The 25241-nt window shown below is 43.4% G+C and overlaps 1 protein-coding gene across 1 annotated transcript in view; it reads left to right on the top strand.

Annotated features, from left to right (window-relative positions):
- The window catches only part of nrn1la (neuritin 1-like a), a 57871-nt gene that overhangs the window by 1325 nt on the left and 31305 nt on the right, over positions 1–25241 (top strand). The window lies entirely within an intron of this gene.

Here is a 25241-nt window from a genome sequence, read left to right as displayed (position 1 = left end):
GGCCCCGTATAGACGAGCAGTCGAAGCCACGCCCTTCAGCACAAACTCAAAAAAAAAAAAAAAATCACCTAGAGCACGTCTCTCACACTCCCTGCTGTACTTCTAACTTTGCCTTTGAAACTGAGGTCATAAATCTTTAATCAAATGTTTACCTTTAAAAAAAAATGTTAATTTCCCCTCTAACTGGCATCAAATCTTTCACTGGAGACCAGTTGGAGCGGACCCCCTGCTGACATTAATGCCCCGCTGCGTTATCATCATCACTTTATCATCTCAGTGGCTGTGTGCACTCACTGTAATGGAGTGAATGCAATATCCCCAAACTACTGATCGTAGATTTTAACTAATGTTTCCATTAAAATTCTGCGCTGACCTCACGCTGAGGAAACTTTAATATAGAGAGAAGGTGATCTCTTGGGGGTATTTTTGTTCACTATAAAAAGAATCCAGCGGGGTCACCAAAGTTGTACTTGATCTGTTTTAACTTTGCCAGTTTTGCCCGGCCACGTCGCTACTGGCAAATATTTCGTCTTTGGTTCCAAGCAGTCAGAGTCTGAGCCTTGCGTCGACTCCCACCGGCTCTCCAGTTCCGTGTGTGTGCGACTTCGCTGTGTCACTGCAAAGGGAAGTGCACAGTACACACTCGTTTCCCTATGCACCCTCTGCCGAACCTTGTCGGCAAAAAAATTTGGGCGTCACCTTCAAATCGGCACTTGGGCTGCATTTTGAGTCGTTAATCCTCCCAGCAATTGATTGCAATTCTTTTGCCGCTGCTGATGTCTGAGTGGCGAAGATGAGAGCGCCAGGATGGGCTCTCATGGGAGTGTGACGGGGGGGGGTAAAGTCCCGCAGAGGAAGATAAATGATGAATGAATCCCACCACCCCTCCTCCAACCGGGCTTCACTCTGTTCCATTCTCTGGAGATTCCGTTCAGCCCTGCATCTGAACCTGAGCAGGAATCACTGTCTCTCATCTCGCTCATTCACACTCTCTCCCCCTCTGTCTCTCTACCCATCAACTCGGGCGTGTTACAGATACGCCGGGTTCATTATGTATTAATGCAGCCTGGTCGTGTTTGCATGAAACTCCATCCCTGGCCCTGTCACGCTGAGTGGTTTGATGCGTGTGTTTATTGGATGTTGATGCGTGAGTTGGTTTAGTGGCCCGACCGAGTCATCGTTCTTTCGACTTGAACTTGCGGATCCGACATCAATGGAAAATTTGCCAAGGAGACTTTATTTGAAGGCTGGGAATTAATGATATGAAGGCAGAAAGTCACCCAGCAGTGCTTCAAATGCAATAAACGGACAGCTCTAAAATTGGATGTAATTAATTAGCTTCTAATTATATTTTATCTCTATATATCCGAGTGTATTTATAGCTGCCTCGATATATTTCTTGCCGTGCAGAGCACATCATCCTACTGTGCTTGTCATACTATCTTTCTTTTTTTTTTTTGTACTGTAGTCAAATAGCATCGCACCAATGTCACAAAATCATTATTCTGAAAAAAATATTCACATCTCATCAAAAGATGGAAAAATATGTAATCGAGTATCTAAATCCAGTTTGCCGAAATATTGTGCAATTCAGACAGTTGAAACCACCAAATTAGTTAACGTTCCAGTGTGGAAAATTACGGGAAAATTGTGAAAAACCTAGAAACAGTGACTCCTAGTGGTCAGATTGTAGATGGCATTCAACCTTTTACCACTGATAGTATTTTGTTGCTAATGTTCATTTAACTGTATTTTTACCATCGTATAAGCTTTGATTGAATTTAGGAAGTTGTCAAAAACAAGTTTGTTTGATGCGTTTCGACAGAGAGCGCTGACATCTCAACTCAGGCTAGTCTGCCACTGAAGTCAATCAATAAATCAGTCAACATTTTGATTATAAACCGTTTGGTTTCCTGTAAACTGAATTAGGTATGATGCTCAATTGCCTTTTCACACTAAAGGCCCATCAGCCAATCACATTACAGCAGCTCAACTTACATTCAGGCATGTAGGCGAATCGGATTATCGCGACATCACAGCTCCTCTAGCGAAAACAGTTCCAAAAAGAGTAAATATCCAGCGAGCAAAGGAAAAGTAACTTGCTGAGGGGGTCCGAGGTCAGAATAGGCAGACTGATTAGTGACCATTGAAAGGCAACGGCACCTGAATGTAGAATAGCATCCCTCAACAAACACCTGAACACGTTCAACCTTGGAGCTGTGTGTGTGTGTGTGTGTGTGTGTGTGTGTGTGTGTGTGTGTGTGTGTGTGTGTGTGTGTGTGTGTGTGTGTGTGTGTGTGTGTGTGTGTACACGTACTGTACCTTTTGTCATGCCTCAGGAGTCAAGTCATGACAACACACACACACACACACACACGTGTTAGGCTGTACTGTATGTGGTTTCTGGTTTATCTAACCCCGGCACCACGCAAAACGCCTTTCTTTTTGTATAGTATTGAATGTCGATTATTTCTGATGGCAGAATGCAGTTTTAGAATACATGCATTCATGCTAATGTCTCGGGTATAAGACACGTTTTAATCTGCATTGCTCGGCGGGTTGACGGCGCTGAAAGGAGACCCAAAATCCAACAGCAACCGCAGCGCGAGTGGTGAGAAAAAAAAAGCAAATGAGAACATAGAAATTAAAAAGTAACAACTCCTCCAAACTAAGACATGTGAAAGCACATGCACATGCATGTCCCGAGCAGCTGGATTTGTCGAAATCTCAGTTCTGAAATCTCACTCATCGATCTTGCCAGCCTCCAATCGCAAGCATTTTTTTCAGACTCTCAGTACCTCTTGCCAACCAGTTTGGTTGCATCAAACGGCTGCAGTCATGGCATTTTTTTTTATCAGGACCGGATGGTTATTTTCACATTAAGAGACGAACAAAGCACCGCACCGGAGGCTTTTCTCTGTGGAAAAGATGTTTTTTGCTTTATTCTCGACTGGCTTTAACAAGGGATTAGAAAAACAGCAGTGCCTCATTTCTCATCGGAGAGCGGTGACATACATCTATGCCACCCCTTCCACCTGCAGGAAGCCTCAAGCTGTAGCTACTTGATCCAATTGACAGGAAAACATCTGCTTACTCTCTTTGGAAAGTAACAAACACAAGGAGTCTCCTTATGTTCCCCCCCCCCGTCTCCCCTCTTTACAAACGCTTTGGACTGGCTCTGCACCAGAAAGATCTATGAAATAAATCGTGTCTTGAAAACTTTTCATCTCACGTGCCAAGTTCACGCATACGTACAAAGACAATCAATACTGTGGTTTAAATGAATGGATAAAAGCAAGTTTAACTTACAAGCACATTCAAACCTTTCAACATTGGCACGGGCAAACGGCAGCTCAGCTTGACTGTCCGTTTGGATAGACTTGAACAACACTTCAAATGGAAGCCACTTATCAAAAACTGACTTCAGCTCTTCATCATGTCTCTTTGAGGTTACTTTCATGCCGACTAATACACCAAAACTTGCTGCATTTCTAGGGGGACTGACGTTTTTTTGCTCGACTTTGTATGTCACAATCTGAGCTATCATGGTAACGCCTCCTTTAGAAATGTGGGTGAGCCGTCACTGCATAAGAGCTAGTAACCAATCACAGGGAGTGAGCTGCTCCAAGGCTAAACAAGTCTTGTTTTTTGTTGGAAGTAGACCATCAAAATAAATCAGTTACATCTGGAAATGGACATAACGTGGATCCATGGAACGGGACAAAGAATAAAATTCCTTTTTCTCACTCGCTCTCATCCTCCTCCGTCGATGTTCAATGACGATGGGAGATTTCAGACTCCCAGCGACCCCATCTGTCTTGCAAGGTGAAGAACGTGGCTCCAAGAGCACAGGCCAGACAAGGAGGGCAATCCCCCAACGCGGGTACAGCTTGTTTGTGAGATGTTCCTTTCGGAATGCCGTCCAGCAAAGGTCAACTGCCGAACCACAACCCCCCCCCCCCCCTGTTGTTGTTGCTCTGCCAAGTGGTTGTTATGTTCACGCAGACCCAGTCTTAAATGGTGTTCGAATGGTGTAGATCAGGGGTCACCAACCTTTTTGAACCTGAGAGCTCCTTCATGGGATTAGGGTTACATAAAGGTCAACCAGTTTGCTACACTCTTCTGAAATAACACATTTTTTTTTATATATTACTATTACTATTATTAATGATACTCATCTATGTAAAGACAATAGAAGACAGATCATGTACATGAGTTCTGTCAATAATTATTAACAGTGACTCAACAAGGTTGGACAAAAATTACATTTTAAACGCAGTTCACCGAGTTGTGCTATTTTTAGAACAGGCCCGCGGGCGACTCGTGCGGTCTTCGGTGGGCGACTGCGAGCACCGCGTTGGTGACCCCCGTTTCGGACTAACCGATCTAATGAGTGGGTTGGCAAATGAAAAGCAATTTAACTGCGTTTATTCTCCCTAACGCGGCTTCATCCCTCCGACACATTGGAGCCTCATTGTAAAATGCCCCCCATTCGAGCGCACGAGCCGACGAAGCTTGGAAGTGCCGGGCCGCAGCATCTCCCCGCAGTCCCCCGCTCCCCCCCCACCCCCCCCCCAGTAGCCACCTCGACGAAAGCGATCCAGAGGCTGCAGGGTCATTATATTTGGCTTTTAATTGTTCTCCGCAGGAAACGCTCGCCGGCCTCTCTCGCTCGCGTTACGTCTCAGCGGGTCGATCGCAGCGTTTTGGAGGTGTTGTTTTTAAAACTGCAGCGCAGAGACGCACACATACACGCTCGCGCGCGCACACATAGTGGAGAGTGCTCATTAAAAAAGGTTTAGAAGTCTCGCGGAAACCGCCTGTGCATCCCTTCCTCCTCGTCCTCCTCCTCTCGACTCTCCCCGTTTCCCACGGGCACACAGATACACGCGCGCACACGCACGGGCAAGACACGCGCACACACTCACACACACACACAGCGGTGTCCACCAGACCGCACTGATCTTCTTCCTACTTTCCCTCACAGTCCCTTTTCTTTCCTCGCAAACCACATTTTCCCCGCAGTATGTCTCCGTGCCTTCACTTTCCCCCCTGTGTAAATCCCTTTTCTTTCAAACTTTCCAATCAATGCACTGTCTTTTATTTGTCTGTTCTCTGAATTTTTGCCCCCCCCCCCTCCAAAAAAAAGCAGGATATCCAAAACTTTCACTAAGTTGCAGGATCTAAATGGGAACTACATGTTGTGCTCTCAAAGTGCTGAAAAGTTCATTTCTTCTTGTCCTGACTTAAGATTTCAGCCGCCTCCCTTTAAAATCATGTTCTCCCAGCTTTTCCCTGTGTTTTGTGCACATGACTAACATCCGGTTTGCAGATATTATTCATATATGCACTGTTTTTGTCCCCCCTTCTCCAAGCCAGTGACTTAAAGTGTCGGACTGTCTGCAGTATGAACACGTGTAATGTGGTAGTTCTAAGAACTAAGAATGAGTCGGACGGTACAGAAGTGCCAGTTTCCTCCTCACAAAAACTCACAGTGGACAACGAGTGCCATGTAGAATGTCAATTACATGTTTGGAAGTTGGCGCAGAAGTATGGCTGCTGGTGAATGTCATTTTTCTTTTTTTTTCCCTCGAATAAAATGTGCCTGATTATTGAGAATTTGATTGCAGAGGATTAGCTGAACTATCCCCATGTAATGTTTTTGGAACAAGACATTGTTTAAGATTATGTATTAATCATTAGAATTTCGAAGAAGCTTCTGTGAAAACACCTCAGGTGCTCCAGAGAACAGAACAAACACAAAGAAATCAGGGACCTCGTTTTGAAAGGTCACGAGACCTGTTATGATTGGTTTATATATTAATTCATTTTGCATCTTTTTATAAACCGGACTATTCTTTGTCGAGATTTTCGCTCATGCGAATTGAAGGTTTCTGCTGATAAGAGTGTGAATAGTGTGAAGGACAATGCTGTATTTTTGCCTTGAAGCTGGGAGAAATACTTTTCGACGACTAACCATCACCTGCACGGCGTTCACAACATGAGGCAGAGGGATTCTTTGAACCCACATCGGTTCCCATCCTTTGCTGCTCGTGCTATCCAGCCAGTCGTCCAAAGGCATTGGCTACTGGTGAAAATGTCCCTGTTAATATTAAGTCAAATGATTAACACAATTGAATTAAACAAATCTGCAGGAGCTTTCATCATCAATGTGTATGTGATGGTGAAGGTGTCCCGAGAATTCAGGAAACTGAAAGTTGATAGAGCAAGTACAAAAATGTAGGTTTTTCTTTCTGAACACAAAAGTGTGTGCGTGCGTACGTGCATGTAGGTGCATGTACGTGCATGCGCGCCTAAGTGCATATATTTGTGTGTGTGGTCAGGCTTTCTTTGACAAAAGCCAAGTCATGAAACACCAGCAGAGGATAAATATCTTATCAGCCAATCTACAGTGAGCATGAATATTTACACACACACACACACACACACACACACACACACACACACACACAGTCCACACATGTACTGTAGGAGTCACTGCCCTCTGCTATAATCAGCCTAATTATATTCATCTCCTAGTCTCTCTGTATGGCTTGTGTGTGTGTGTGTGTGTGTGTGTGTGTGTGTGTGTGTGTGTGTGTGTGTGTGTGTGTGTGTGTGTGTGTGTGTGTGTGTGTGTGTGTGTGTGTAGGAGAGTCCAGTATGTCCAAGGTCAAAGGAGCTCCTGTCTCTTAGTTTGCCTTCCACACATACATACATACATACATACACACACACACACACACACACACACACACACACACACACACACACACATACACATACAAAAAAAGAAAAAAAAAATCCCCATGGACATAATACTGAAATAGCTTTTTCATTGTTAAAGAAGTGAGCGAAATATATAACAGAAAGAGAATAAGCGTTTTCCAGGAGCGCAGTGGCAGAGGGGCTTTAGAGATATTTGTGGAGGTAATTGATGGAGGCAGAGGACGGGCTGAGCGGCAGGACAAGAGGCAGGAAACACGCTGGCGAGAGGGACTGAAGAAACAGAGACCCGGAGAAAAATCCCATCCTGCATTTTATCAAGCCTGTCAGAAACGGAGCGGGCATCAGGGATGAGTGGACACGGCTTTCAGACAATTCCATTTAACAAGGTCGGCAGGAAACACGAGGCGGGATCTTGACAATCTGGGGGAAGTTCATGATACAAAGAGGAGAAACAGAGAGACAGGCGGAGCAGGGGAGAGGCGGCGAGTCGGAGAGCCGACAGAAAAAAAAGAAGAAAATCCTGCAGTTTGGAACGGCTGAATGAAGTGGAAATGTGTCCCCCACAGGGGTTTCCAGGGAACTACATCTGCAGTGCAAATAGAGGCGGGGGTGGGGGGGCGGGGTGGGGCGGGGATGAGAGTATGTACAAGGAGCCAAGGGGTCGTTAGTCAAAATGCAATCAGGGATTCCGCTAAATGGACCCAAAATGTGATAAAGCCTGTTAGCAAAATAAATGGGGCTGATTATGGAGCATCTGGAGACAGATAATGTTCTCCTCTTCTCTCCCCGACGGCAAGTAATACGCAGCGGCGCTCTGCCGCCGATGGGACGCCGCAGCGCTGATCCCGCCAAGAATTTGTCGCAATTTATAGGTGCGGTGTTGGGATGCTGCAGCGGCACAGGGCGACAAACGGTACCTGCCGAGGGACTAATTCCCAGCGAGCCGCTGCACTGGCAAGACTCGGTGTCTCCCGCTGCAGCATTCCTTTACTTGTTTTTAGTGGAGATTTGATACTCCAATGATGACAACATCCAAGTCAATTGAGATAAAATCTTTATTAAGTTTTCAGCGTCCTCTGCTGTGTTCGCATTCACATGTTCTTACCCTATTTAAAATGTATTACTGCTGCGCATGTTTAGTTGAATGCTGAATGACCAATTTTCCTTTAATGTAGCTGCTGCTAAACAGGCAATTTTTGCTAATTCTGTATACATGTTGAATCTATCCTTTTTTTTAAAAAAAATATATTTCTCATGGTTTAGTTCCTGCTGGTTCTGGAATACAGGACATATTGTAATATTTTTTTTCACCTATTAAATTAGTTAATTTAGTTAGTCAAATCAAAATGAGGAAATGAATTGGAAAAAGTGATAACACAATAATCTAAACAGCAGCCCTAGAAACTAAACAAAAGCTATGCATGGATTCCTTCCACCTGAGTAATTGTGACACATGATGTGATCATGGCACTTGCTCAAAAGTGATTATTTATTAAATAAACACATTAAAATACACAGATTTTTTTTTTTTTTTTTTACAAACAAACAAGAGGTTTGTATCTGGAATCAAACGATTCCAACTTGATGGGCAACTTGAGGCAAAAGACCGATCATGACATATTGGGTTTTGAAAAAATTCATTTCAAACTACTTGGCTAATGCTTTAATACATTTTGTGGTAATCCAGAGAGTCTGGAGTGTTTTGGTTGTCCAGGTTCCTGATGATGTCAGAAGGTGCTGCTGCAGGCAGTGAGCTGTGATGGTGAAACAGATTACACAAGGAAATGTAAATCACAACACTAGTTAGAATTCACAATACTGCTACCTTGTCAGTGACTGCATTAGTCAGCCGCTATGTAGGCACATTTCAATAGTGCTGGTGGTTCCATGTAATGAAGGGATTTTATTTATTTATTTATTTATTTATTTGTTTTCTTTAGGTCGATTGAAACTCAGACAGCGAGAAGATCCGTTCCAGCCGAGACGTTAGATCACCAGTCGGTCTAATCAAGTGGCCAAGGCCAGACGAGCTGTTGTGAAGTTTTGTTTTTCCACTCTGGCTCCGGCATGTCGGTTCCTCCCAAGCAGCTGCTGAACATTAAAGAGATTTCATGATGGAAGCAGGGATAGTGAGCAGGCCTGCTTAAGATTCTGACAGCCTCCTTTATGTTTACTGTCCTTCCTCAGATGCATTTTTTCCCGTTTTCGTACTATCAGCGCGTATGTGACGGGATAATCACGTGTGTGCGAAGAAGGAAGTCTGGAAGCAGTGATTCACTTCAACATTATTTGCAATGTGCTTTCTCACCAATCAACGCTACTGAACGTTACACACTGACAATTTCAACCCTTTATTGGGAGAGGAACTTTCGTGTGTGTGTTTGAGTTCTGGCTCATGGTTACAACAGGAGTTTGAAAAAAAAACACATTATTTGTTGGCTTGCCCTTGGACACAATAGTGTGAAGTGTCTTAATGTCGGAATGTGCATCAGAAAATAACTGCTGTAACTTTACAACTACATTTACTTCTATATTTTTCCACACGACATACACGCTGAACTTCTTAACACAGGTTGTGTAAAAGGAATAGTTTGGAAATGACAATAAAAATGTGCTGTTGATGTCATATTCTGTTAGCTTTTACCAGAGGTGACGCAAGCATTCACATTCTGTATTTAAGTCAAACTATAGATAAGAGTAAAAGTATTAAGTCATCTACTTTACTCAAGCAAAAGTAAGAAAGTACAGATTGTGAAATGTACTTTCAGTTCAAAACAAAGTTGTTGTTGTTGTTTTTGTTTTTTTGCCATTAATGAAACAAAATGACAGATTAATCTGGACTGATCTGACCAGAGGTCGGAGTTCTTGATGAGCGTCTGCATGATTTTTAAGAGTTTTGCTACTTTTTTTTTTTTTTTCAACCACAGCACAACCAAAACAGTAACAGTTATGACAAGTGAGACATTTTTGGATACTTACACTTCCTATAACAACAACCACCAATGGTATTTTCTACATTTTTATTTCCCCCTGTGCTACTTGAGTACAGCAACCAAAGCATTGGTACTTGGTTACTTCTCTCCTCTGGCAGCGCTTCACCGAGAACAGGCCGGGACGTTGACTCGACCGGGCTTTTAGCTGATTTGCATTCAGCGGCGGTGCCCTCGCATCTTCCCAGGCGCTGGTGACGGTTTAAAGCGCCTTCCCCGGCGTGTTTGTTTGTCAGCATCCTGCCGCAGACAAGGAAGGAAGCTGTTTGCGCCAGCGTTCACAGCCTGCGTAGGATGTGAAGTGACAGAGGCATTAAAAAAAGATGCGCGCGGCCCCTGGTGGATGAGCACATGTGCATCCCCTCCCTCCCAATCCTACCCCGTCTACCTGTGAGCGTCTGGCTTTGTGAACACCCCCCCGCCTCTCTCCCCGGACCTATAGGTGCAGGAGGTAAAAAAAAAAAAGGGTGACGTGGCCGCAGCCGGGGGTTCACTGCGGCCACGCCGAGAAAAGCGAACAAACGCTCACGAGTCGGCGAGCTCAATCAGAGAGCAGACGGCTGGGATAAAACCCAGACGGCGTCAAAAGGACAGAAGCGACGCAAGTCGACGGGAAAATCAAACCAAAGTCATCAAAGAAGTGGAGGATGAGAGAGAGAGGCAGATTTGTCTGGCTGCCTGAGTGGAGTCAACCTACTCAAAGACACTCAGACAACATGTTTTGGGATGAAGGCGGCTCAGTGGCCGACCTCTCCATAACCTGAACTTATAGAACTCGTCGGGCGTTCGCTTCTCGCCTCTTTTCTTTTATAACCCCGGCACTAAACAGCCCGAGACGGCTCCATTTAGTGCCGATAAATAAAAAAGACTGAGACTGAGTCTAGACCTTGACAAAGTTTCAGCGTCTGCTTTGCTGCATCTTTTGAAGATCACAAATTAAATTGCCTTTTAATTTCCCACGTCTGATTCCAGCCTCCATACCTCCTCGTACAAATGCAGATGTGGCAAAGGAAGAAAATAAACAGTTTCCATCTCTCGGCTTGCTGATTGGTGCTCGTTGCGGAAGTCAAATGACGAGAGAAGCTGCCATTTCACCATAATTGGCCAGCAATTTTGTTGATAATCCTGAAGAAATTGCACAACATTTATGACAGAATAATTTGGACTGAACTGACCAGAGGTCTTGATAAGCATCTTACTAATTTTAATAATAATTAAATGACTTTAAACAGAATTGTCTCTTTTAAATATAAAAGTAACAAGCATGTTTTCACAATGTAAAAGAATTCGGAAATGCAAGTCTTGCTTTCCCCTCTAAGGGCTCGCAGGCTGTCTCAAGCGGGAGAGGCCTTTCTTGTGAATAGCAACAACTCCTGCTGCAGTTTTTCAGCAGGGTGAGCACAGACGCGTCGGTTTTAGGGAAAGGAACCTGAAATAAATGCTGCTGGCGTGACCCTCACAGCGGCATCTAATCGAAGACAAGAGTTCAAATGGTCCGGCAGAGTGGGATGGGAAAATATAATGACCTGCAATCACAGTGCGACACTGTCTGTCGCAAGCACCCTTGGACGCCCTCCGTAGCGCATCTGCTTAAAGTGCCTGCATTGCTTCACTCCTGATGCGAAGCGCAATGTGTTTTTCTGAATATTGTGGAAACAATTTGGAGAGGCGCTTTAATGATCATTTCACAGGGAATGACTGCTTTACAGCAGCTCTGCAGTTTAGAGAAATAAAGAAGGGATAAAAAACATTAGGGTAAAGAAAACACATCTTTAATCATCCCCCAGAGGACGGTTGAAAGGATTGCAGGTTCTTTTAAAAAAAAAAAATAAATGGAGACGGGCAGCTTTTTGCTCTCAAGCAGCACCTCCGTGGCTCAAGGCTTCCTGCTTGAGTGAAAAGTGACATTTGATACATGTTGCTTCCCCCTTGGCGGGTCACAGTGTGCTGTGCCATCTAATCTCACTCTTGCCAATCAGGAGCAGAGAAGAGCCTTCAGTGGTGGTCTTTGCTCTCCTTCTAATGAGGAAATGTTCCGATAAAGCCGCTGTGCTCGCAGCATCCACGCTGCAGTCGTCTTTGTTTCCAAGCTCGCAGGAGCTTCCTGTGTTTTGTTCCAGCTCAGGTTGAATACCGACCTCAGTTCCTGCCTCTTTTCCCCAGAAATGGCTGCCGACGGGTTCCGCAATGCTCAAAACCGGCAGAAATGATTGCGGTGCGAGCCTTTCTACCTGAAGGAATTCAGAATTGTCTGATCCTAGTGTGTGGTGAGGATACAGTCATCACTTAGTGCAGATGCTTAAGTGAACTGTGATGAGAAAAACGCTGACCGTGGTGCCGTGGCAATTTTTTTGAAGTGGATACTTGAGGTACTGCAAAAAAAAAAAAAAAAAACATACTTCCCAAAAATCGAGTTTCAAAATAAAACAGCAACCTTGATTAGTTTAGCTAACTAGCTAGATACTATCATGTGCCCTGATATTGCTGGGTGTTGGATCATGTGCATGAGTCACAAACAGTCACAGCGCATAGTGTTAGTGCTGCAGGACTGATCTGGACATTCCATTTTGGACATTTAAAATGTGGACTGCAGGCACTGAGGCTACTTCAAAAGTCGAACACACCCTCCTCACAGTTGTGTTTGTGGGAGTCTTGCAAACCATGTAGGCACTACCATCGTCTTCGCTAATGCTAGGCCGGTATCTACATTGTGTAGGGTCCATGTTCGTGTGCAAACTGGGACAAGGAGCAATCTTTCAAACGTCCTCGTGTGAGGTGAGAGGTTAGTCTTTTGTCATCACAGCCATTGAGAGGGATCTTTTGATACACATAGACCAAACAGGACTCGCACGTGTACAATAATTTACAACACAGCCGTCCAAAGCACGTGATACAAACAAAGCAAAGAAGTAGAACAATTTTTCCGACAATTTTTTCAAATAAAAGTACAACTTATCTTGCTTGCCGTGTACTTCTTGGAAAAGAATTGAAGAGGTTACAGGCTACTTTTGCTACATTTTTCAGAAGTGGCAGCATTGAGCCAAAGGAACAATTCTTTAAATTTGGATGTGGATCCAGGGCAGCAAAAATTTTCTTGCTTGGCTTCATTCCATCAGTGCAAGACCCAAATCAAAATCATCCAGGTTGATAAAAGTGGGCGGCAGAAAACACACATTGGAAAGAACATTGATAAGATGTTGCAGTCACATAAACAACTACACACTAGTCACAACATGCTTGACAAACAGATGCACTTTGTAAATTGAGCGTGGTCAGCGGTGTGTGAGGAAGTCTGTCGAGCAGCCAGAGCAGATCACAGACACAGATGAGCACAGGCGTGCGAGCACAAATGCTCACGTGTACCCACTCTTACCTCACTCTTAAATTCAGTGCGCTGAAATGGAAATGTCAATGAGGGTGAACCCATTCATCAGCCCCACCACTTGGTAATCACACTACAGGACTGCGCACAGCCCCCCGTGTGCAATTGTTTACCCTGAGTTCAATCCTAGAATTCAAAAGAGACAAACTTTGCAAAGGGCGGTGAAGAGAATGCCAAACGATGGGGGCGACTGGAGCTCGGAAGGTAATAATAATAATAATAAAAATAACAATAAACTTTATTTATATAGCACTGTTCATACAAAAAAGATGCAACCCACAGTGCTTAACAACAACAACAAAAAAAAAAAACACAAAAAAATGATAATAATAATAACAACAACAATGATAATAGTAACAATAAGAATAAATAAAAGCTCCACTGCCCCTCCCCCCACCCCATATGGACCCACCCTTCCACACCAACCCACACAGACAAACGCCCACCCTCGTACTCACACAGACATTGGTGAAATAGCTTGGCACTGAAGAAACGGGTGAGGAAAGGCCACTATGGGTGGCCGTCCACACAGGGAGGCACCATGGTCTGCAGCGCCCCTATGGGCAGACCAGGCATAACTCCCAGCGTGGAGGGCCCTCATGAGGCAGATTGGTCCGTCCAATAAATGAAGGGTTGACTTCGAATTTTGCTCCTCTGTCGTGTCGTCCATGGGCAACACACTTTAACCACGTTGTCTCGTATGAAGCGATTGTTAAGAGCTATTTCAGGGCAAAATCGGAAGAAAAGAATCTTTTCTCTGACTGAGACCTGTGGTCTGTGGGAGCGGAATTCTCCAGGACAGCACAGCTCACCGTCCAGCCCTTCCGATGGTGGTTCCCAAGGTCCGTTTCGGCACCGTTTTGCACGGTACGATGATATTTGGTACACTTCTTTTTTTATTTCCTTTGCCATGGATCTGTACCTCATAGAATTATTCCCATATTGGTAACACTTTTGTTGGCAGGACCTAGTATACTGCGATTACCATTTATTTTAACACATATATTGGCAGACATCTAGCAACTCAGTTAACTCAAGTCCACCCTTGTCTCAAAGTTTATGGTTTGTTATGTCTCCATTTAAGGTGCTAAGTTTGTCAGCACTCTTCCTACTATTGTAGAGGTAGGCCCTATATAGTTTGTATTGTCACTGCCTGGACCTGTGAGAGGTGAGGTGGAATCATTTTGTGACGTAGGAATATTGTTGGAAAATGAACATATATTCATTTGTTTAATTCATGAAGTCTTTGCAGAAGGTGATGGCACAGTGTTTTCTTTGATTTGAAATGGGGTTCCATGCACACATTTTAAGAGGGGGAATAGTCTGTGTTTATGAGACTCGTGTTATTTGCAATGTACATTCCTAGTTAAATATTTAGTCCTCAAATTTGGTGGAAACTGTGGAGCATCTCAAATCTGTGTCACTGGATGGCCAGACCGCCTGGTGATCATACAGCAGTGTGAAGACAAAGGCATCGCATGGCAGCCTTGTTTCGTTTATAACTTGAGTTTTGCTGTTAAATGTACCTGCTAAATCTTAAATACAGATCTAAATTCCTTGGAAGCTTGATTTGGTAAAATATAATGACATTTCCACTGAGTATTTTAATCTGTAGTTCATTTATTAGGACCTGGAGCTTACTGCCAGAGAACTGCATTTTCTGTGTGTGTGTGTGTGTGTGTGTGTGTGTGTGTGTGTGTGTGTGTGTGTGTGCGTGCGCAGAGGGCCATGTTTAATTGCATAACCAGGACAATTGCAATCTGGCACAGCAGGGGTGCAAATTGCTCACATCTGCTAAACATTATGTCGGTGTTTATGTTGTCATATCATTAGCGTGATGTTCCTAATGCACTTCCTATGCTGAGACAGAGCAGTTTTAGATTTTTCAAATTTCGCTAAGTTTGATCGTGTTAGTGGTTAACATTAGCACACAGTTATCACACAGATTGTGTAGTCGTAGCTACTATACAAATGCCATGCAACACTTGCACTCAGTCCTCTGGTCGTGCCGTCTCATATCTGCCTTCAAAATGTCGCAGGTGATTCGATCAATGAATGTTCTTCATCACTCCAGTGCCAGAACTTACCAGGTCCCTTAATTATTGCCCCCCAGCGAGGGTGAAAAGGTTCCTAGTTGCCGAGGTGCGAAAGTGCCCTCACAATTTCCATACTGCTTAAAGTTGAGGTGGTTTGATATTTCTCTGTTTGTATCCTAAAGTGAATAGAGGTGAATTTTCAAAACAAATAACACAGCAACAAAAGAAACATCTCTCATTTTTTTGGGGCTATAAAAACATTTGAATATGAGACGGTGTCATAAAACTGTGATGCTCTCACATCCATCAGGAAACCAATGAACAAACAGGCAGCTAGAAGAGATTTCTCTCAGTGTGTCCTCAGAGGTTGTGCCAAACAGGATTTCTTTTTCCTTTGTTTGAAAAATATGAATGTTATATTTACTATTTTTATCCCCATGATTTCAAAGACACGATGCACCCATCAACACAATTTCACATTGACATATCAGTCACATATTACAAATGAATTTGATTAAAAAAACAGGCACTAAAACATGACAATGACCTCATTTAAGTCTAACCTCCCTGTGAATATGTCTGTCTCAAAATAAATGACCACTATATTGGAATAACTGCAGAGTCATAGCAAATACAACGCACAATGTGCTGTGCAAACCAGTGCTGTATACATTTCTTTTGTTTTTCCTCACAGTACGACTGGATGCTGCTTCCATGAGGCGCGATTTCCTGAAGGGAAAAATATGCAGAAGTTATTTCAGCTTTTCGTGATGTTTACTCAGTCTGTATTAGAATGCTTCCAGTTGATGTATCAGGCAGGTTTGCCGTGGCCTTGGGTTGGATGTTTTAAAGAAGTTAGACATAACTAAACAAAGAATTTTTGTATAAGAATAGAACCCTTTCAGTGGGATCTAATGCATGTTGCAAACGTGGCAAATGCCTTCGCAAGCATAACTCTAACAACTTTTATTGACTTTTCTCTAAGGGTTATTTGGGTTGACACAAAGATATCAAAGCAGTTAGTTTAGAAGAATTCAATATTTAATTAACTTTCAGTCTGACTGACTTGGTGGTGGTTCAGCGATGGTCTGGGGAGGCATATCTCTGGAAGGATTAGGTCAGGTCAAAGCACCCTGATAGCTATTAGGGTTCGGGATGAAATCCTTGGACCTACTGTCTGACCTGGAGAATGAATGAATTGATACCATTGACTGGCCACTACATTCTCTTGACCAAAAACCAATAGAACACCTCTTGGACCAACTACTGAGGATCATTTTGAGTTGCTACAACATTTTTTGGCAAAATGGACCAGTCCGCTCCATCTTTTTTAATTTTTTTTTATTTAATGATTTTGGGAGCGTCTCTAGATTTCACCGCCTAGGAGGGTGATCATTTTCATTTCCATCAAATTATGCCGCATCCTTTTGTTGCAAATACATCACCTACTCCTTATCAGGAAAGATATCCTAGATTAACCTCCCCTCCCCCCATTTAGATCTGATGTGTTTTCAAAGAGTTCCTCTCATTTTTCGAGCAGTCCATGTTCTTTATCAGTAATGATTTTGACATAATTACACACTATTTTGTAGAGCGTTGAATTTGAGGTCACAACTTGTCCGGGAGAGCGTTTTGAAGTTGTTGGATTGTGTATCTGATTAGCTTTGATGGAGGGAGACATTTGCTGTTTACCTCGACTCTATTCAATGACCGGTTTGTGTCCCTGCCGCCCAGATCTCAAAACAATGGCACTGATAAGTAGTAATAGGGATTATGACAATAATTTGTCCAAATGTTGAATTATCCCCCCCCCCCAAAAAAAAAATAACACGGTAACTTGGTGGTAGAAATTCACCTTCAGACTGGAGATGCCAGATTCAATTCCCAGCCAGGTCACACCAAAAATGCAACCTCAAGGGGGCGTCCTACCTGTGATAGGCCCTAAGATTCTTTTGGGAAGAGCGGCAACGTGTTGGATTAGGATTTGCATGATTGCGGTTGGAGATGAAGAATACAAACAAAAATTGATCAACTACTGCACACTGAAGAAAATCTCCATGATTCTTTCTTTGTTGGAGTTTGAGCCAGACGCTCCTTTGTCCCCGTTGTTGCTTGGTAATTAAACACGTGGCAGATGGGCCAATTAAGCAGTATAATGCAGGGCAATGAAAAACTAAATGAAGAGAGAAAGTTGTAAATGACTTGTCTCTGGCTGTAAAAGCCTAATGTTTGCCCCTTCAACAGGCTGCTTGTCAGTTGTGGCATGTATCAAATAAAATGGCTCGAGCCATCCAGCACTGCATTATCCATCCATCCATTTTCAGTACCCGCTTCTTCCATAACTCAGGGTTTGCGGGGGTCTGCTGGAGCCTATCCCAGCTGTCATAGGGCAGAGGCAGGGTGACACCCTGGACAAGTCGCAAGTTCATGGCAGGCACTGCATCATGTATTTTTCAAAATAATTTTCTTTATTCGGCACTGATGGGCATTGTATTTTGTTCTTTTTTTATTTCTCAATGAAACATGCATAGACTGTCAACTTTCCCTCATGGAAATATTCTAATACAAAATATTTTTTGCATGGTGCAGTGGTTGGCACTGTCACCTTTTTCTGCATTTCTGTGTATCCCTGGAGCTGTTGCTTGTCTTAAGGTATGTGTGTGTTAGTTTGGCTGTGATAAACACACAAATGTGTGTGAGTGTGTCTGTTTATGTGTGTGTGTGTGTTCCCCTGTGTATTGCCCATGTGGGAGCTGGGTGCTAACAGTGATAAGTTACAGAAGCAGCTTCAGGTGCTGAAGTCAATAAAAGCTCATTAACTCAACAAGAGGGTCAGTGGCTCCGTCCACCACAATATATCTCCCACTTTGTCTTCTGCACAGGAGGGGGCATGTTAAGCGTGTGTGTGTGTGTGTGTGTGAGTGTGAGAGAGAGAGAGAGAGAGAGAGAGAGAGAGAGAGGGGCTGTGTCCGCATGCACGTAAGCTGCTGGATCAATGAGGCTGCACGCCTCATTTCTTGTGTTTGTAGAGAGAGTGAGGAAAGAGATGAGGAACGGAGGGAAGACACCAGCAAGAGCATGATTGATAATGACAATGATTATCACACAATTTGTCAAAACTATTGACTTGATAAATATCACACGGGGACACCGGTGTCGAATAATGTCACAACCTTATGTTTCTTCTTTTTCCTTCTGTTCAGGTGCAGCTGATTTAATTTGAAAACACGAGAGGGAAAAAAAGAAATAGAAATAGATTGATTGGCAATTAATATTAATATATTAAAATGTCGCAAATACATTATTTAGCGTGCGCAATGTGATTTACCAAAAATAACATTGTTTTTTGTAATAGAAAAAAGTAAAAAGAAAAAAGAAAACTGGTTATTTTTTGTGTCTTTATTTAGCAGAATTGAAAGACAGGTACATGTTGTCCAAGAACCTGGTAAATCAGGCACAGCAAGCTCACCTCAATGTTCTGTTTTTAACAGGCAAAGGAGCATTGCTGCACTTTTGAATAGAAACCTCTGCATATTCTGGTTGACGCCTGTAGACCCAAACAGCTGAACAGTGAACCGCAGGTAGAACAACAGGAGACTATGTGCTGCACAGCAGCAAAGTAGCGGCAAAGAGAGAAACTCTCCAAGGGAAAGCGCTGAGAGTGCTGCAGATTTTCTTTATTGAGAAGGTTACACTTTCTTTTCTCTCTGTCTCTCTCTCTCTCTCTCGCAAAATTTGCCAAAATGATGTGGGAGCTTCAGCCACAAAAATGCTTCTAAATATTTTTATCCGTCGCAATGATTACCACCATTATCTCACTGAAAAAAGATTGCGGTTTTGAGTTCCCATGTTCCTCTCTAATCTGGACCAGTCCAGAATGCACATTAGGCTCATGGACAACTTTAAATTGTTCCTATGTACGAGTGAATAGTTTCCTTGTCTTGGCAATAGGAGACCCAGGGTCCAAGAGAACATACAATAATTGCATACCGCATTGTGCGACATGGACCTTCATAAACTTTGGTGAGAAACCAAGTTTGATGTTGGTAGGCTGTTCGATGACAGTTTGCTGAATCGCAGGTTAGGATATATGTCAGTATGCAATGGCATCAGCACGCAATCTACACTGCAATTTCTTTCTGGTAACTCCGGGACTAAACATTCGTATAGTTGCTCTAATGTTTGCAGAACATGGGTTAGCATTTACGCTACTAACGTTAAACAATAGCGTAGCTGTTTTTGATATTTATCAACACCAACAGTCGCTACATGAATGAAAATGTGCACTTGAGATGACTGTGCAATGTCCATCTATTTGATGAATCTGTTTCATAGTAGTCATTACGTCATTTGCTGCTGCTTGTCTATTGGTCACATTGTGAGATGATCGACGAGTCATCGTAGAATTTCCGACATTGTCAAAATATTATCGCAGGCTGTCGTGGGTCTAAAGACCCTGATGACAGCCATACGGTGCGACGTAGGATGCTTTTGAGGCACGACCAAATATTTCGCCACGATGGTCCCACAATGGGTGTCTTTCACCTAACACGGCCAAAAATCACACAATGTGTAGCGACCTTTAACCAATTAAAAGTTGCCTCCTGCCTTCTCCCTTTTCCTGGGTGACAATACTGGAAACACTGCACAACCAATTATTGTCCACGACCCTACCCAGGTTCATTGGTCAAAATAGAGGCAGGCCGCAGTGCGATTAGATCCCCAGCTGCCTTTGGGCAAAGGCAGGTTACACCCTGGACAAGTCGTCAGTTAGACAGACAGATAGAAAGACAAACAATGGTTCACATTTACATTTATGGCCAATTTAGAGCTGCCAATTCACCTCGTGTGCATGTTTTGAGGGAGCACTGTGTGAGGTCCGTGCAGAAACGGGAAGACCATTCAAACGCCACACAGATAGGCCTCGAAGCCCCAACCTTCTTGCAGTGAGAGCGCTAGGTTGATGATCTCCACAACAGAGCAGCAGCTGAAAATGGAATGCGTCACTGTGTTTGGTGCGGAAGACGTGTCTCAAATTGGAGACGTTAATTTGCACCTCGGGGAGAAAAACCCCTCAATCCACCTGAGACCCGGGTCTACCGGTCTTGTTGCCTGCTGCTCTCTCCTCCTCGCTCTCCATGATGTTCTTCGATTCTCTGTCTCTTCCCACTCACTTCCACGACTCTGCTCATTTTCTCATTCCCTCCTGTTGTTCCCGTATCCTGTCTCTCTGTGCCTGTGCTGTGAATCCCTCACAGCTTTTGTCTCTCCTTCACTGCCTTCCCTGGCCTATCCCTTAACTGCAGCTTTATTGCTTTACATAACACTGGCTAAGTAAACAGTTTTTTACACATAAATCTTTCATTACAATCCCATGGTGAGCTCTGCTTAACAAGCTTTTAAGATGAATAATGTACCGACTTGTGGCCAGTGGCCCACAGTGACTGTAGGACTGTGGAAATCTGTGTGTGCACAGCAGCAGTGTGAGGGGGGTATTATCGGATTCACATTCTTAGTAGGTTAAATATATTTCCGCAACAGAGCAGTCATCACTTCATTGCCCCATCTGGCGCTGGCTCTGCTCTAGATGGATCTGCGCCCCCCAGTTGGAAGTTGCAGGTAAAGTGCCTTGCCAAAGGGCAAAACCAGAGGGACCCATTGGCACTTTGACAATCGACAGCTTAAACTCTTAGAACTCCCATCTCACACACTTGGGGATCAATGACTTAAACTGATCAAGCGAAGGGGTGAAGGTTACTGAGACACTCTTAATCTATTGAGAGAAACAACATGTGTATTTTCTACAAACATGTTAATGTAAAGTTAATCAATCCTCCTCAGTGACACAGGGGATGAGCTGGTTCGGTGGCTGTTAACAACTATGAAGCTGTGTTGGCAACTTGGCGACTGTCGCTATATTTAGCAAGTATTCAGACCCCTCTGAAGACTTTTTTTTTCAATCTTCAATTTTGCGATGTTTTCTGGTGTACTTGGAGACTTTTGGCAACTTGGATGTGAAACCACAAACCCTCTCAGCCTCTCTGCTTTTATCTCCAAATCATCTATTTTTCTCTGGTTCTTCTGATGTCATTATTCCAGATCCTGTCCATCCTGTCACTCTCAAAGAGAATCTCAACATCTTCCCTATCTCCAGCTCTGCCTCCTGTCTGTTTCTGATTATCACTGTCACAAATCACATCCCTGCTCTCATTGAAGTCCTGGACGGCTTTCATCTCATTATTGGTAATAGTGTTTCATTGCACATCAAACCTGCATCTTTTCCAGTTACTCAGATTAGTATGTGATGTTGTTATTCATTAGATGAACTGGATTATTGTATTTAAAACAGAGAAAAGTGCTTAAAATCCATCATCAAGCGAAAATCTCGGTAACAATAGCATGTAATACCGGAGATCATTTTATATCAGCTCAAAAATATTAAAATTCCAAATGTAAGTTTATTTTCCCCAGATGTAGATCTTTGTCATTGCTTTTCTTACTTTCAAAACAAAACGGTCCTGTCGCAGAATTACTTTTTTTCTGAATCGACACAACACAAAAATATTTATTGATTCAATACTACCCAGTTCTGGCTCAAAGAAAGAACACTTTTGCCTCTTTTGAATGGGCTAGTGACGCTCTGTAGTAGAAATGCATGTTTAAGTGATGCATTTTTGTCACACTACCTTACTTAGTGTGACATTAACTCTTTTCAAGATGAACTCGCAAAAAGAGGTCCTTATATCGTCTGCTCACATAAAGTATAACTTGGAGATTATTTCAGTGTTTAATTATGCAATATGAATGTTTTAGTATAAAAACAGGGCGGTTTGGCTACACCCTTTGATTAATTATGAATGAGAGTTATGTTCAGTTAGTATAGCTCCTTATTCTTGCCTTGTCATCAGGCGCCTTAAAAATCTTAATTACCTTGCATATGTGAATAAATTGTTAGAGGGCAAATAAGCAGCAAAGGCTGTAAGATTATTGACTCCAGTGTGCTGTGAGAGAGTGCTACTCCTTGACACAGAGTTTCCATCAGTATGTCGCTACTCATTAGAAGCCAATCGCTTCATGATGTTGAACAAACTTTTTAGGTAAATTTGCTCAAATATAAAAAAAAAATCAACAATAAAGAAGTCATGATTTTGCTCACAAATCATAATACTGTTATTTTTTTCTTCAAATCTACCTTTTACTGATTTGCTTTCCCATCCACTTCCATTACAACAGAGAGAAATAAAGGTAAATATCCACAATAGCTATAAACCCCATAGAGGTATAAACAACAAAGACTGCAAGTTAAAAGCGAAAGCTCAGATTCTTCAATTACAATTACAATCAACAGTCAATCAATTAATAACAGATCTAACACAGTGACATAAAGTGGGTAGGGTATATTGCACATTACTGATGATTATGGTTGCAGAATTGGTTGTTTAGTAGCCACTTTTTTAGATTTTGAAGGTGCCATATGTTTTACAATTTGTTATTATGACAGGTAAACTGTTCCAAATGCGAGTGCCTGTGACTGACAGCACTGTCTGCCCACACGCGATTCTTAGTTTTGGGTGAGCCGGCTCTTTTAACTTGCGCTACACACAAAACCAGTTAAGGAAGAAATGACACGGCCAACCGCCCAAACCTCACAACAGCATCAGTGCTGGATGTTCCCTTGAATTATGCATTTCAACGGCACATCCACCAGTCAGGGACTTGGGTTTAAATATTTTGTTTAGACAATAGTACAGTGACAGAGGAGATCACTGCGCTTTCTCCGGATATTGAAAGCCATTTTGTGTCGCTGTCACATAAACTTAATCCACTGTGTGTCGCAGCAGATGAGTTTTTCTCTGCGAGTTGTAGCACGAAGGCCTGCCATTTCGCCGCTCTGAAAAAAAAAAAAAAGCTGTTACGCAATGCTGTGTACCCTTGCATACAACACCTCACAATGCTGTATGGGCACTTATGATTAAAGCACACATTGTGAATGTGCATAATTTTGACAGAAAGTGTGATGATTATTTTTAGAGCCGAGTCTCATTTGCATAAGATTTGAGTAGAAGTAGAAATCGCTGGTAAACAAGGTTATTATCCCAAGGTTTGGCATTAGGGAGTGAAAACAAAACAACCCTGGTTTAAAAAGTGAAACTGCTCCGCTCACGGGGCATAACTGTGTCGTGATCCTGCCAAATTGACTTTCAAGAGGCAGAGAGGCAGACTGGAGGCCAGTATTTTTCAGTTTTCATTTTTCAACCGACGTTTTTACGTTCCCACCAGGAATAAGGCTCACTGTTCAGCAGGTTGCATTTACACACCCACGATGTGAGCCCTCGTCAGGCAGGCAAGGGCAAGAGAGCAATTGTTTTTTTTGTTTTTTTTTTTAAAAAAAGACTGAAACGAGTTGGACTCGCAGGTTCACACTGATTCCTTTTTAATTACCTGGCAGCTGGGTGCGAGTTGACCCGGGAGGCGGGGTCGAGCAGATGCTGCCTCGCGCAGGCTCCAGTAGCAAAAAGCACAACTGGGACGTGATCGCTTTCAATCCAGTAGTCTGTAGTAGCTGCCCGCGTCACATCTCCTCTGGACAGCTGTGCACATTTTATGGTCGAGTCCCCGTTGTGGCGCGGGGTGGGAAGTCTCCCCGAACGCGACGCAGATGCTGATGTTAAAAGCTTCCTGCCAAAATGATTAGGCCCTCTGCCTCCCGCATGTGTGTGTGCACACCGGGGACGCTATCAGCTCTTATACTGCTGGAGGACCTCCACCCACCACTTCAAACACACGCACGGACGCGCACACGCGCAAACTTCACAAAGGTGAACAGGTTTCCTCAAAGGACGTTGTTTGTTGGAGGGCCTTTTTAATCACCCCAGTGTTTTTCAGAGCTGGATGTCCCCACTTTTTGTCCCGGCGAGTTCGTGTGTGTGTGTGTGTGCGCGTGTGCGCGTGTGCGTGCGTGCGTGTGTGTGTGTGTGCCTGCAGCGAGAGATCAGCTGGGAAATCACCGAGAACAATCGCGGCCACCAACCGGTGGCGCCTTTGTTTTAAGCTGAATCTGACTGATATTCACCACAGAGAGCAGCTCTCGTGTAAAAGTCTCCTAATTCTTCTTGCCTCTCCTCCGTCCGTCTCCATCTACGGCATCTTGTCCTCTACGTTGCCCTTCCGTTCAACTTTTCGTTGGACAATTTTACACAAGTCAAAGTCTCAGCTCTGGGTAGACTCCGACGTCCGCAGCTTTCTTTTCCTCTGCTCTCTCTGTGATTCACATCACATCACCTCTCCTTCTCGGGCCACCATCCTCTTCTTCCTCCTCCTCCTCCTCCTCCTCCTGCTGTTCCGACTTCCTCTTCTCCGCCACCACAAGCCACTCCGTCTCCTCTCCCTGCGCCAACCTTTCTCTATCATCCCAACTTTCCCCAGAGCCCTCTCTAAACTTTCCTCCTATTTTTTATGGGGTCCTCTCTTAAAATTCACTCCCAGCTTCATCTCTTTCTCCTTCTGTTTCTCAGATAAGTGCATCAGTCACTCCCACTCAGAGGACTGTGGCCGTTAGATCGTCTTGTGTGAGAGTGAGGTTGTACCCATCAGAGTCGGTCTCTGGAGAAATTCACTTTACACATGTGCTGCCGCGGTTCGAACTGAGCTTATCCATATTCATTGGCGTAGGCCCAACGCTTTTCTGAAAATTCAGGAAATGTGATATATTTTTTCTGTCTGACTTTACACTATTGTCACGTACCAGTCAGTGCGATAAGGATGCAGAGGAGATGTGGTGAAGGGCAAACACAGATTCTCCCAAGCGTTTCCTTTTTTAGGGAATACTAATTGGTACCAATTTGTTGTTTTTTTTTCCAGTGAACTAAATATTCACAGTAATAAGTGAAAATTACCAGTCGTTTTTCTTTTCTTTTCTTTTTTTCACTTTTCCACCTTCTGAATGCCCTGCATGTGGGAAGCATATCAACGCGGCCCTGCCTTAAAGTGAAGCAGCAATAGTTCTGCAGTGTTGCGGAACGTTTACTCTCTCCCATTAGGTGGCATTAAATGAATTGCATTTTCCTTTTCTTTCTAGAAAGAAAAGGAAAATGCAATTCAGAT

Source organism: Nelusetta ayraudi, unplaced genomic scaffold (assembly GCF_046127955.1).
Source record: "Nelusetta ayraudi isolate G7.1 ecotype Tasmania unplaced genomic scaffold, CSIRO-AGI_Nayr_v1 ptg000071l, whole genome shotgun sequence".
Taxonomy (NCBI): Eukaryota; Metazoa; Chordata; class Actinopteri; order Tetraodontiformes; family Monacanthidae; genus Nelusetta; species Nelusetta ayraudi.
Note: the sequence above shows the minus strand (reverse complement) of the source record. Positions and strands in the feature narration are given on the sequence as shown.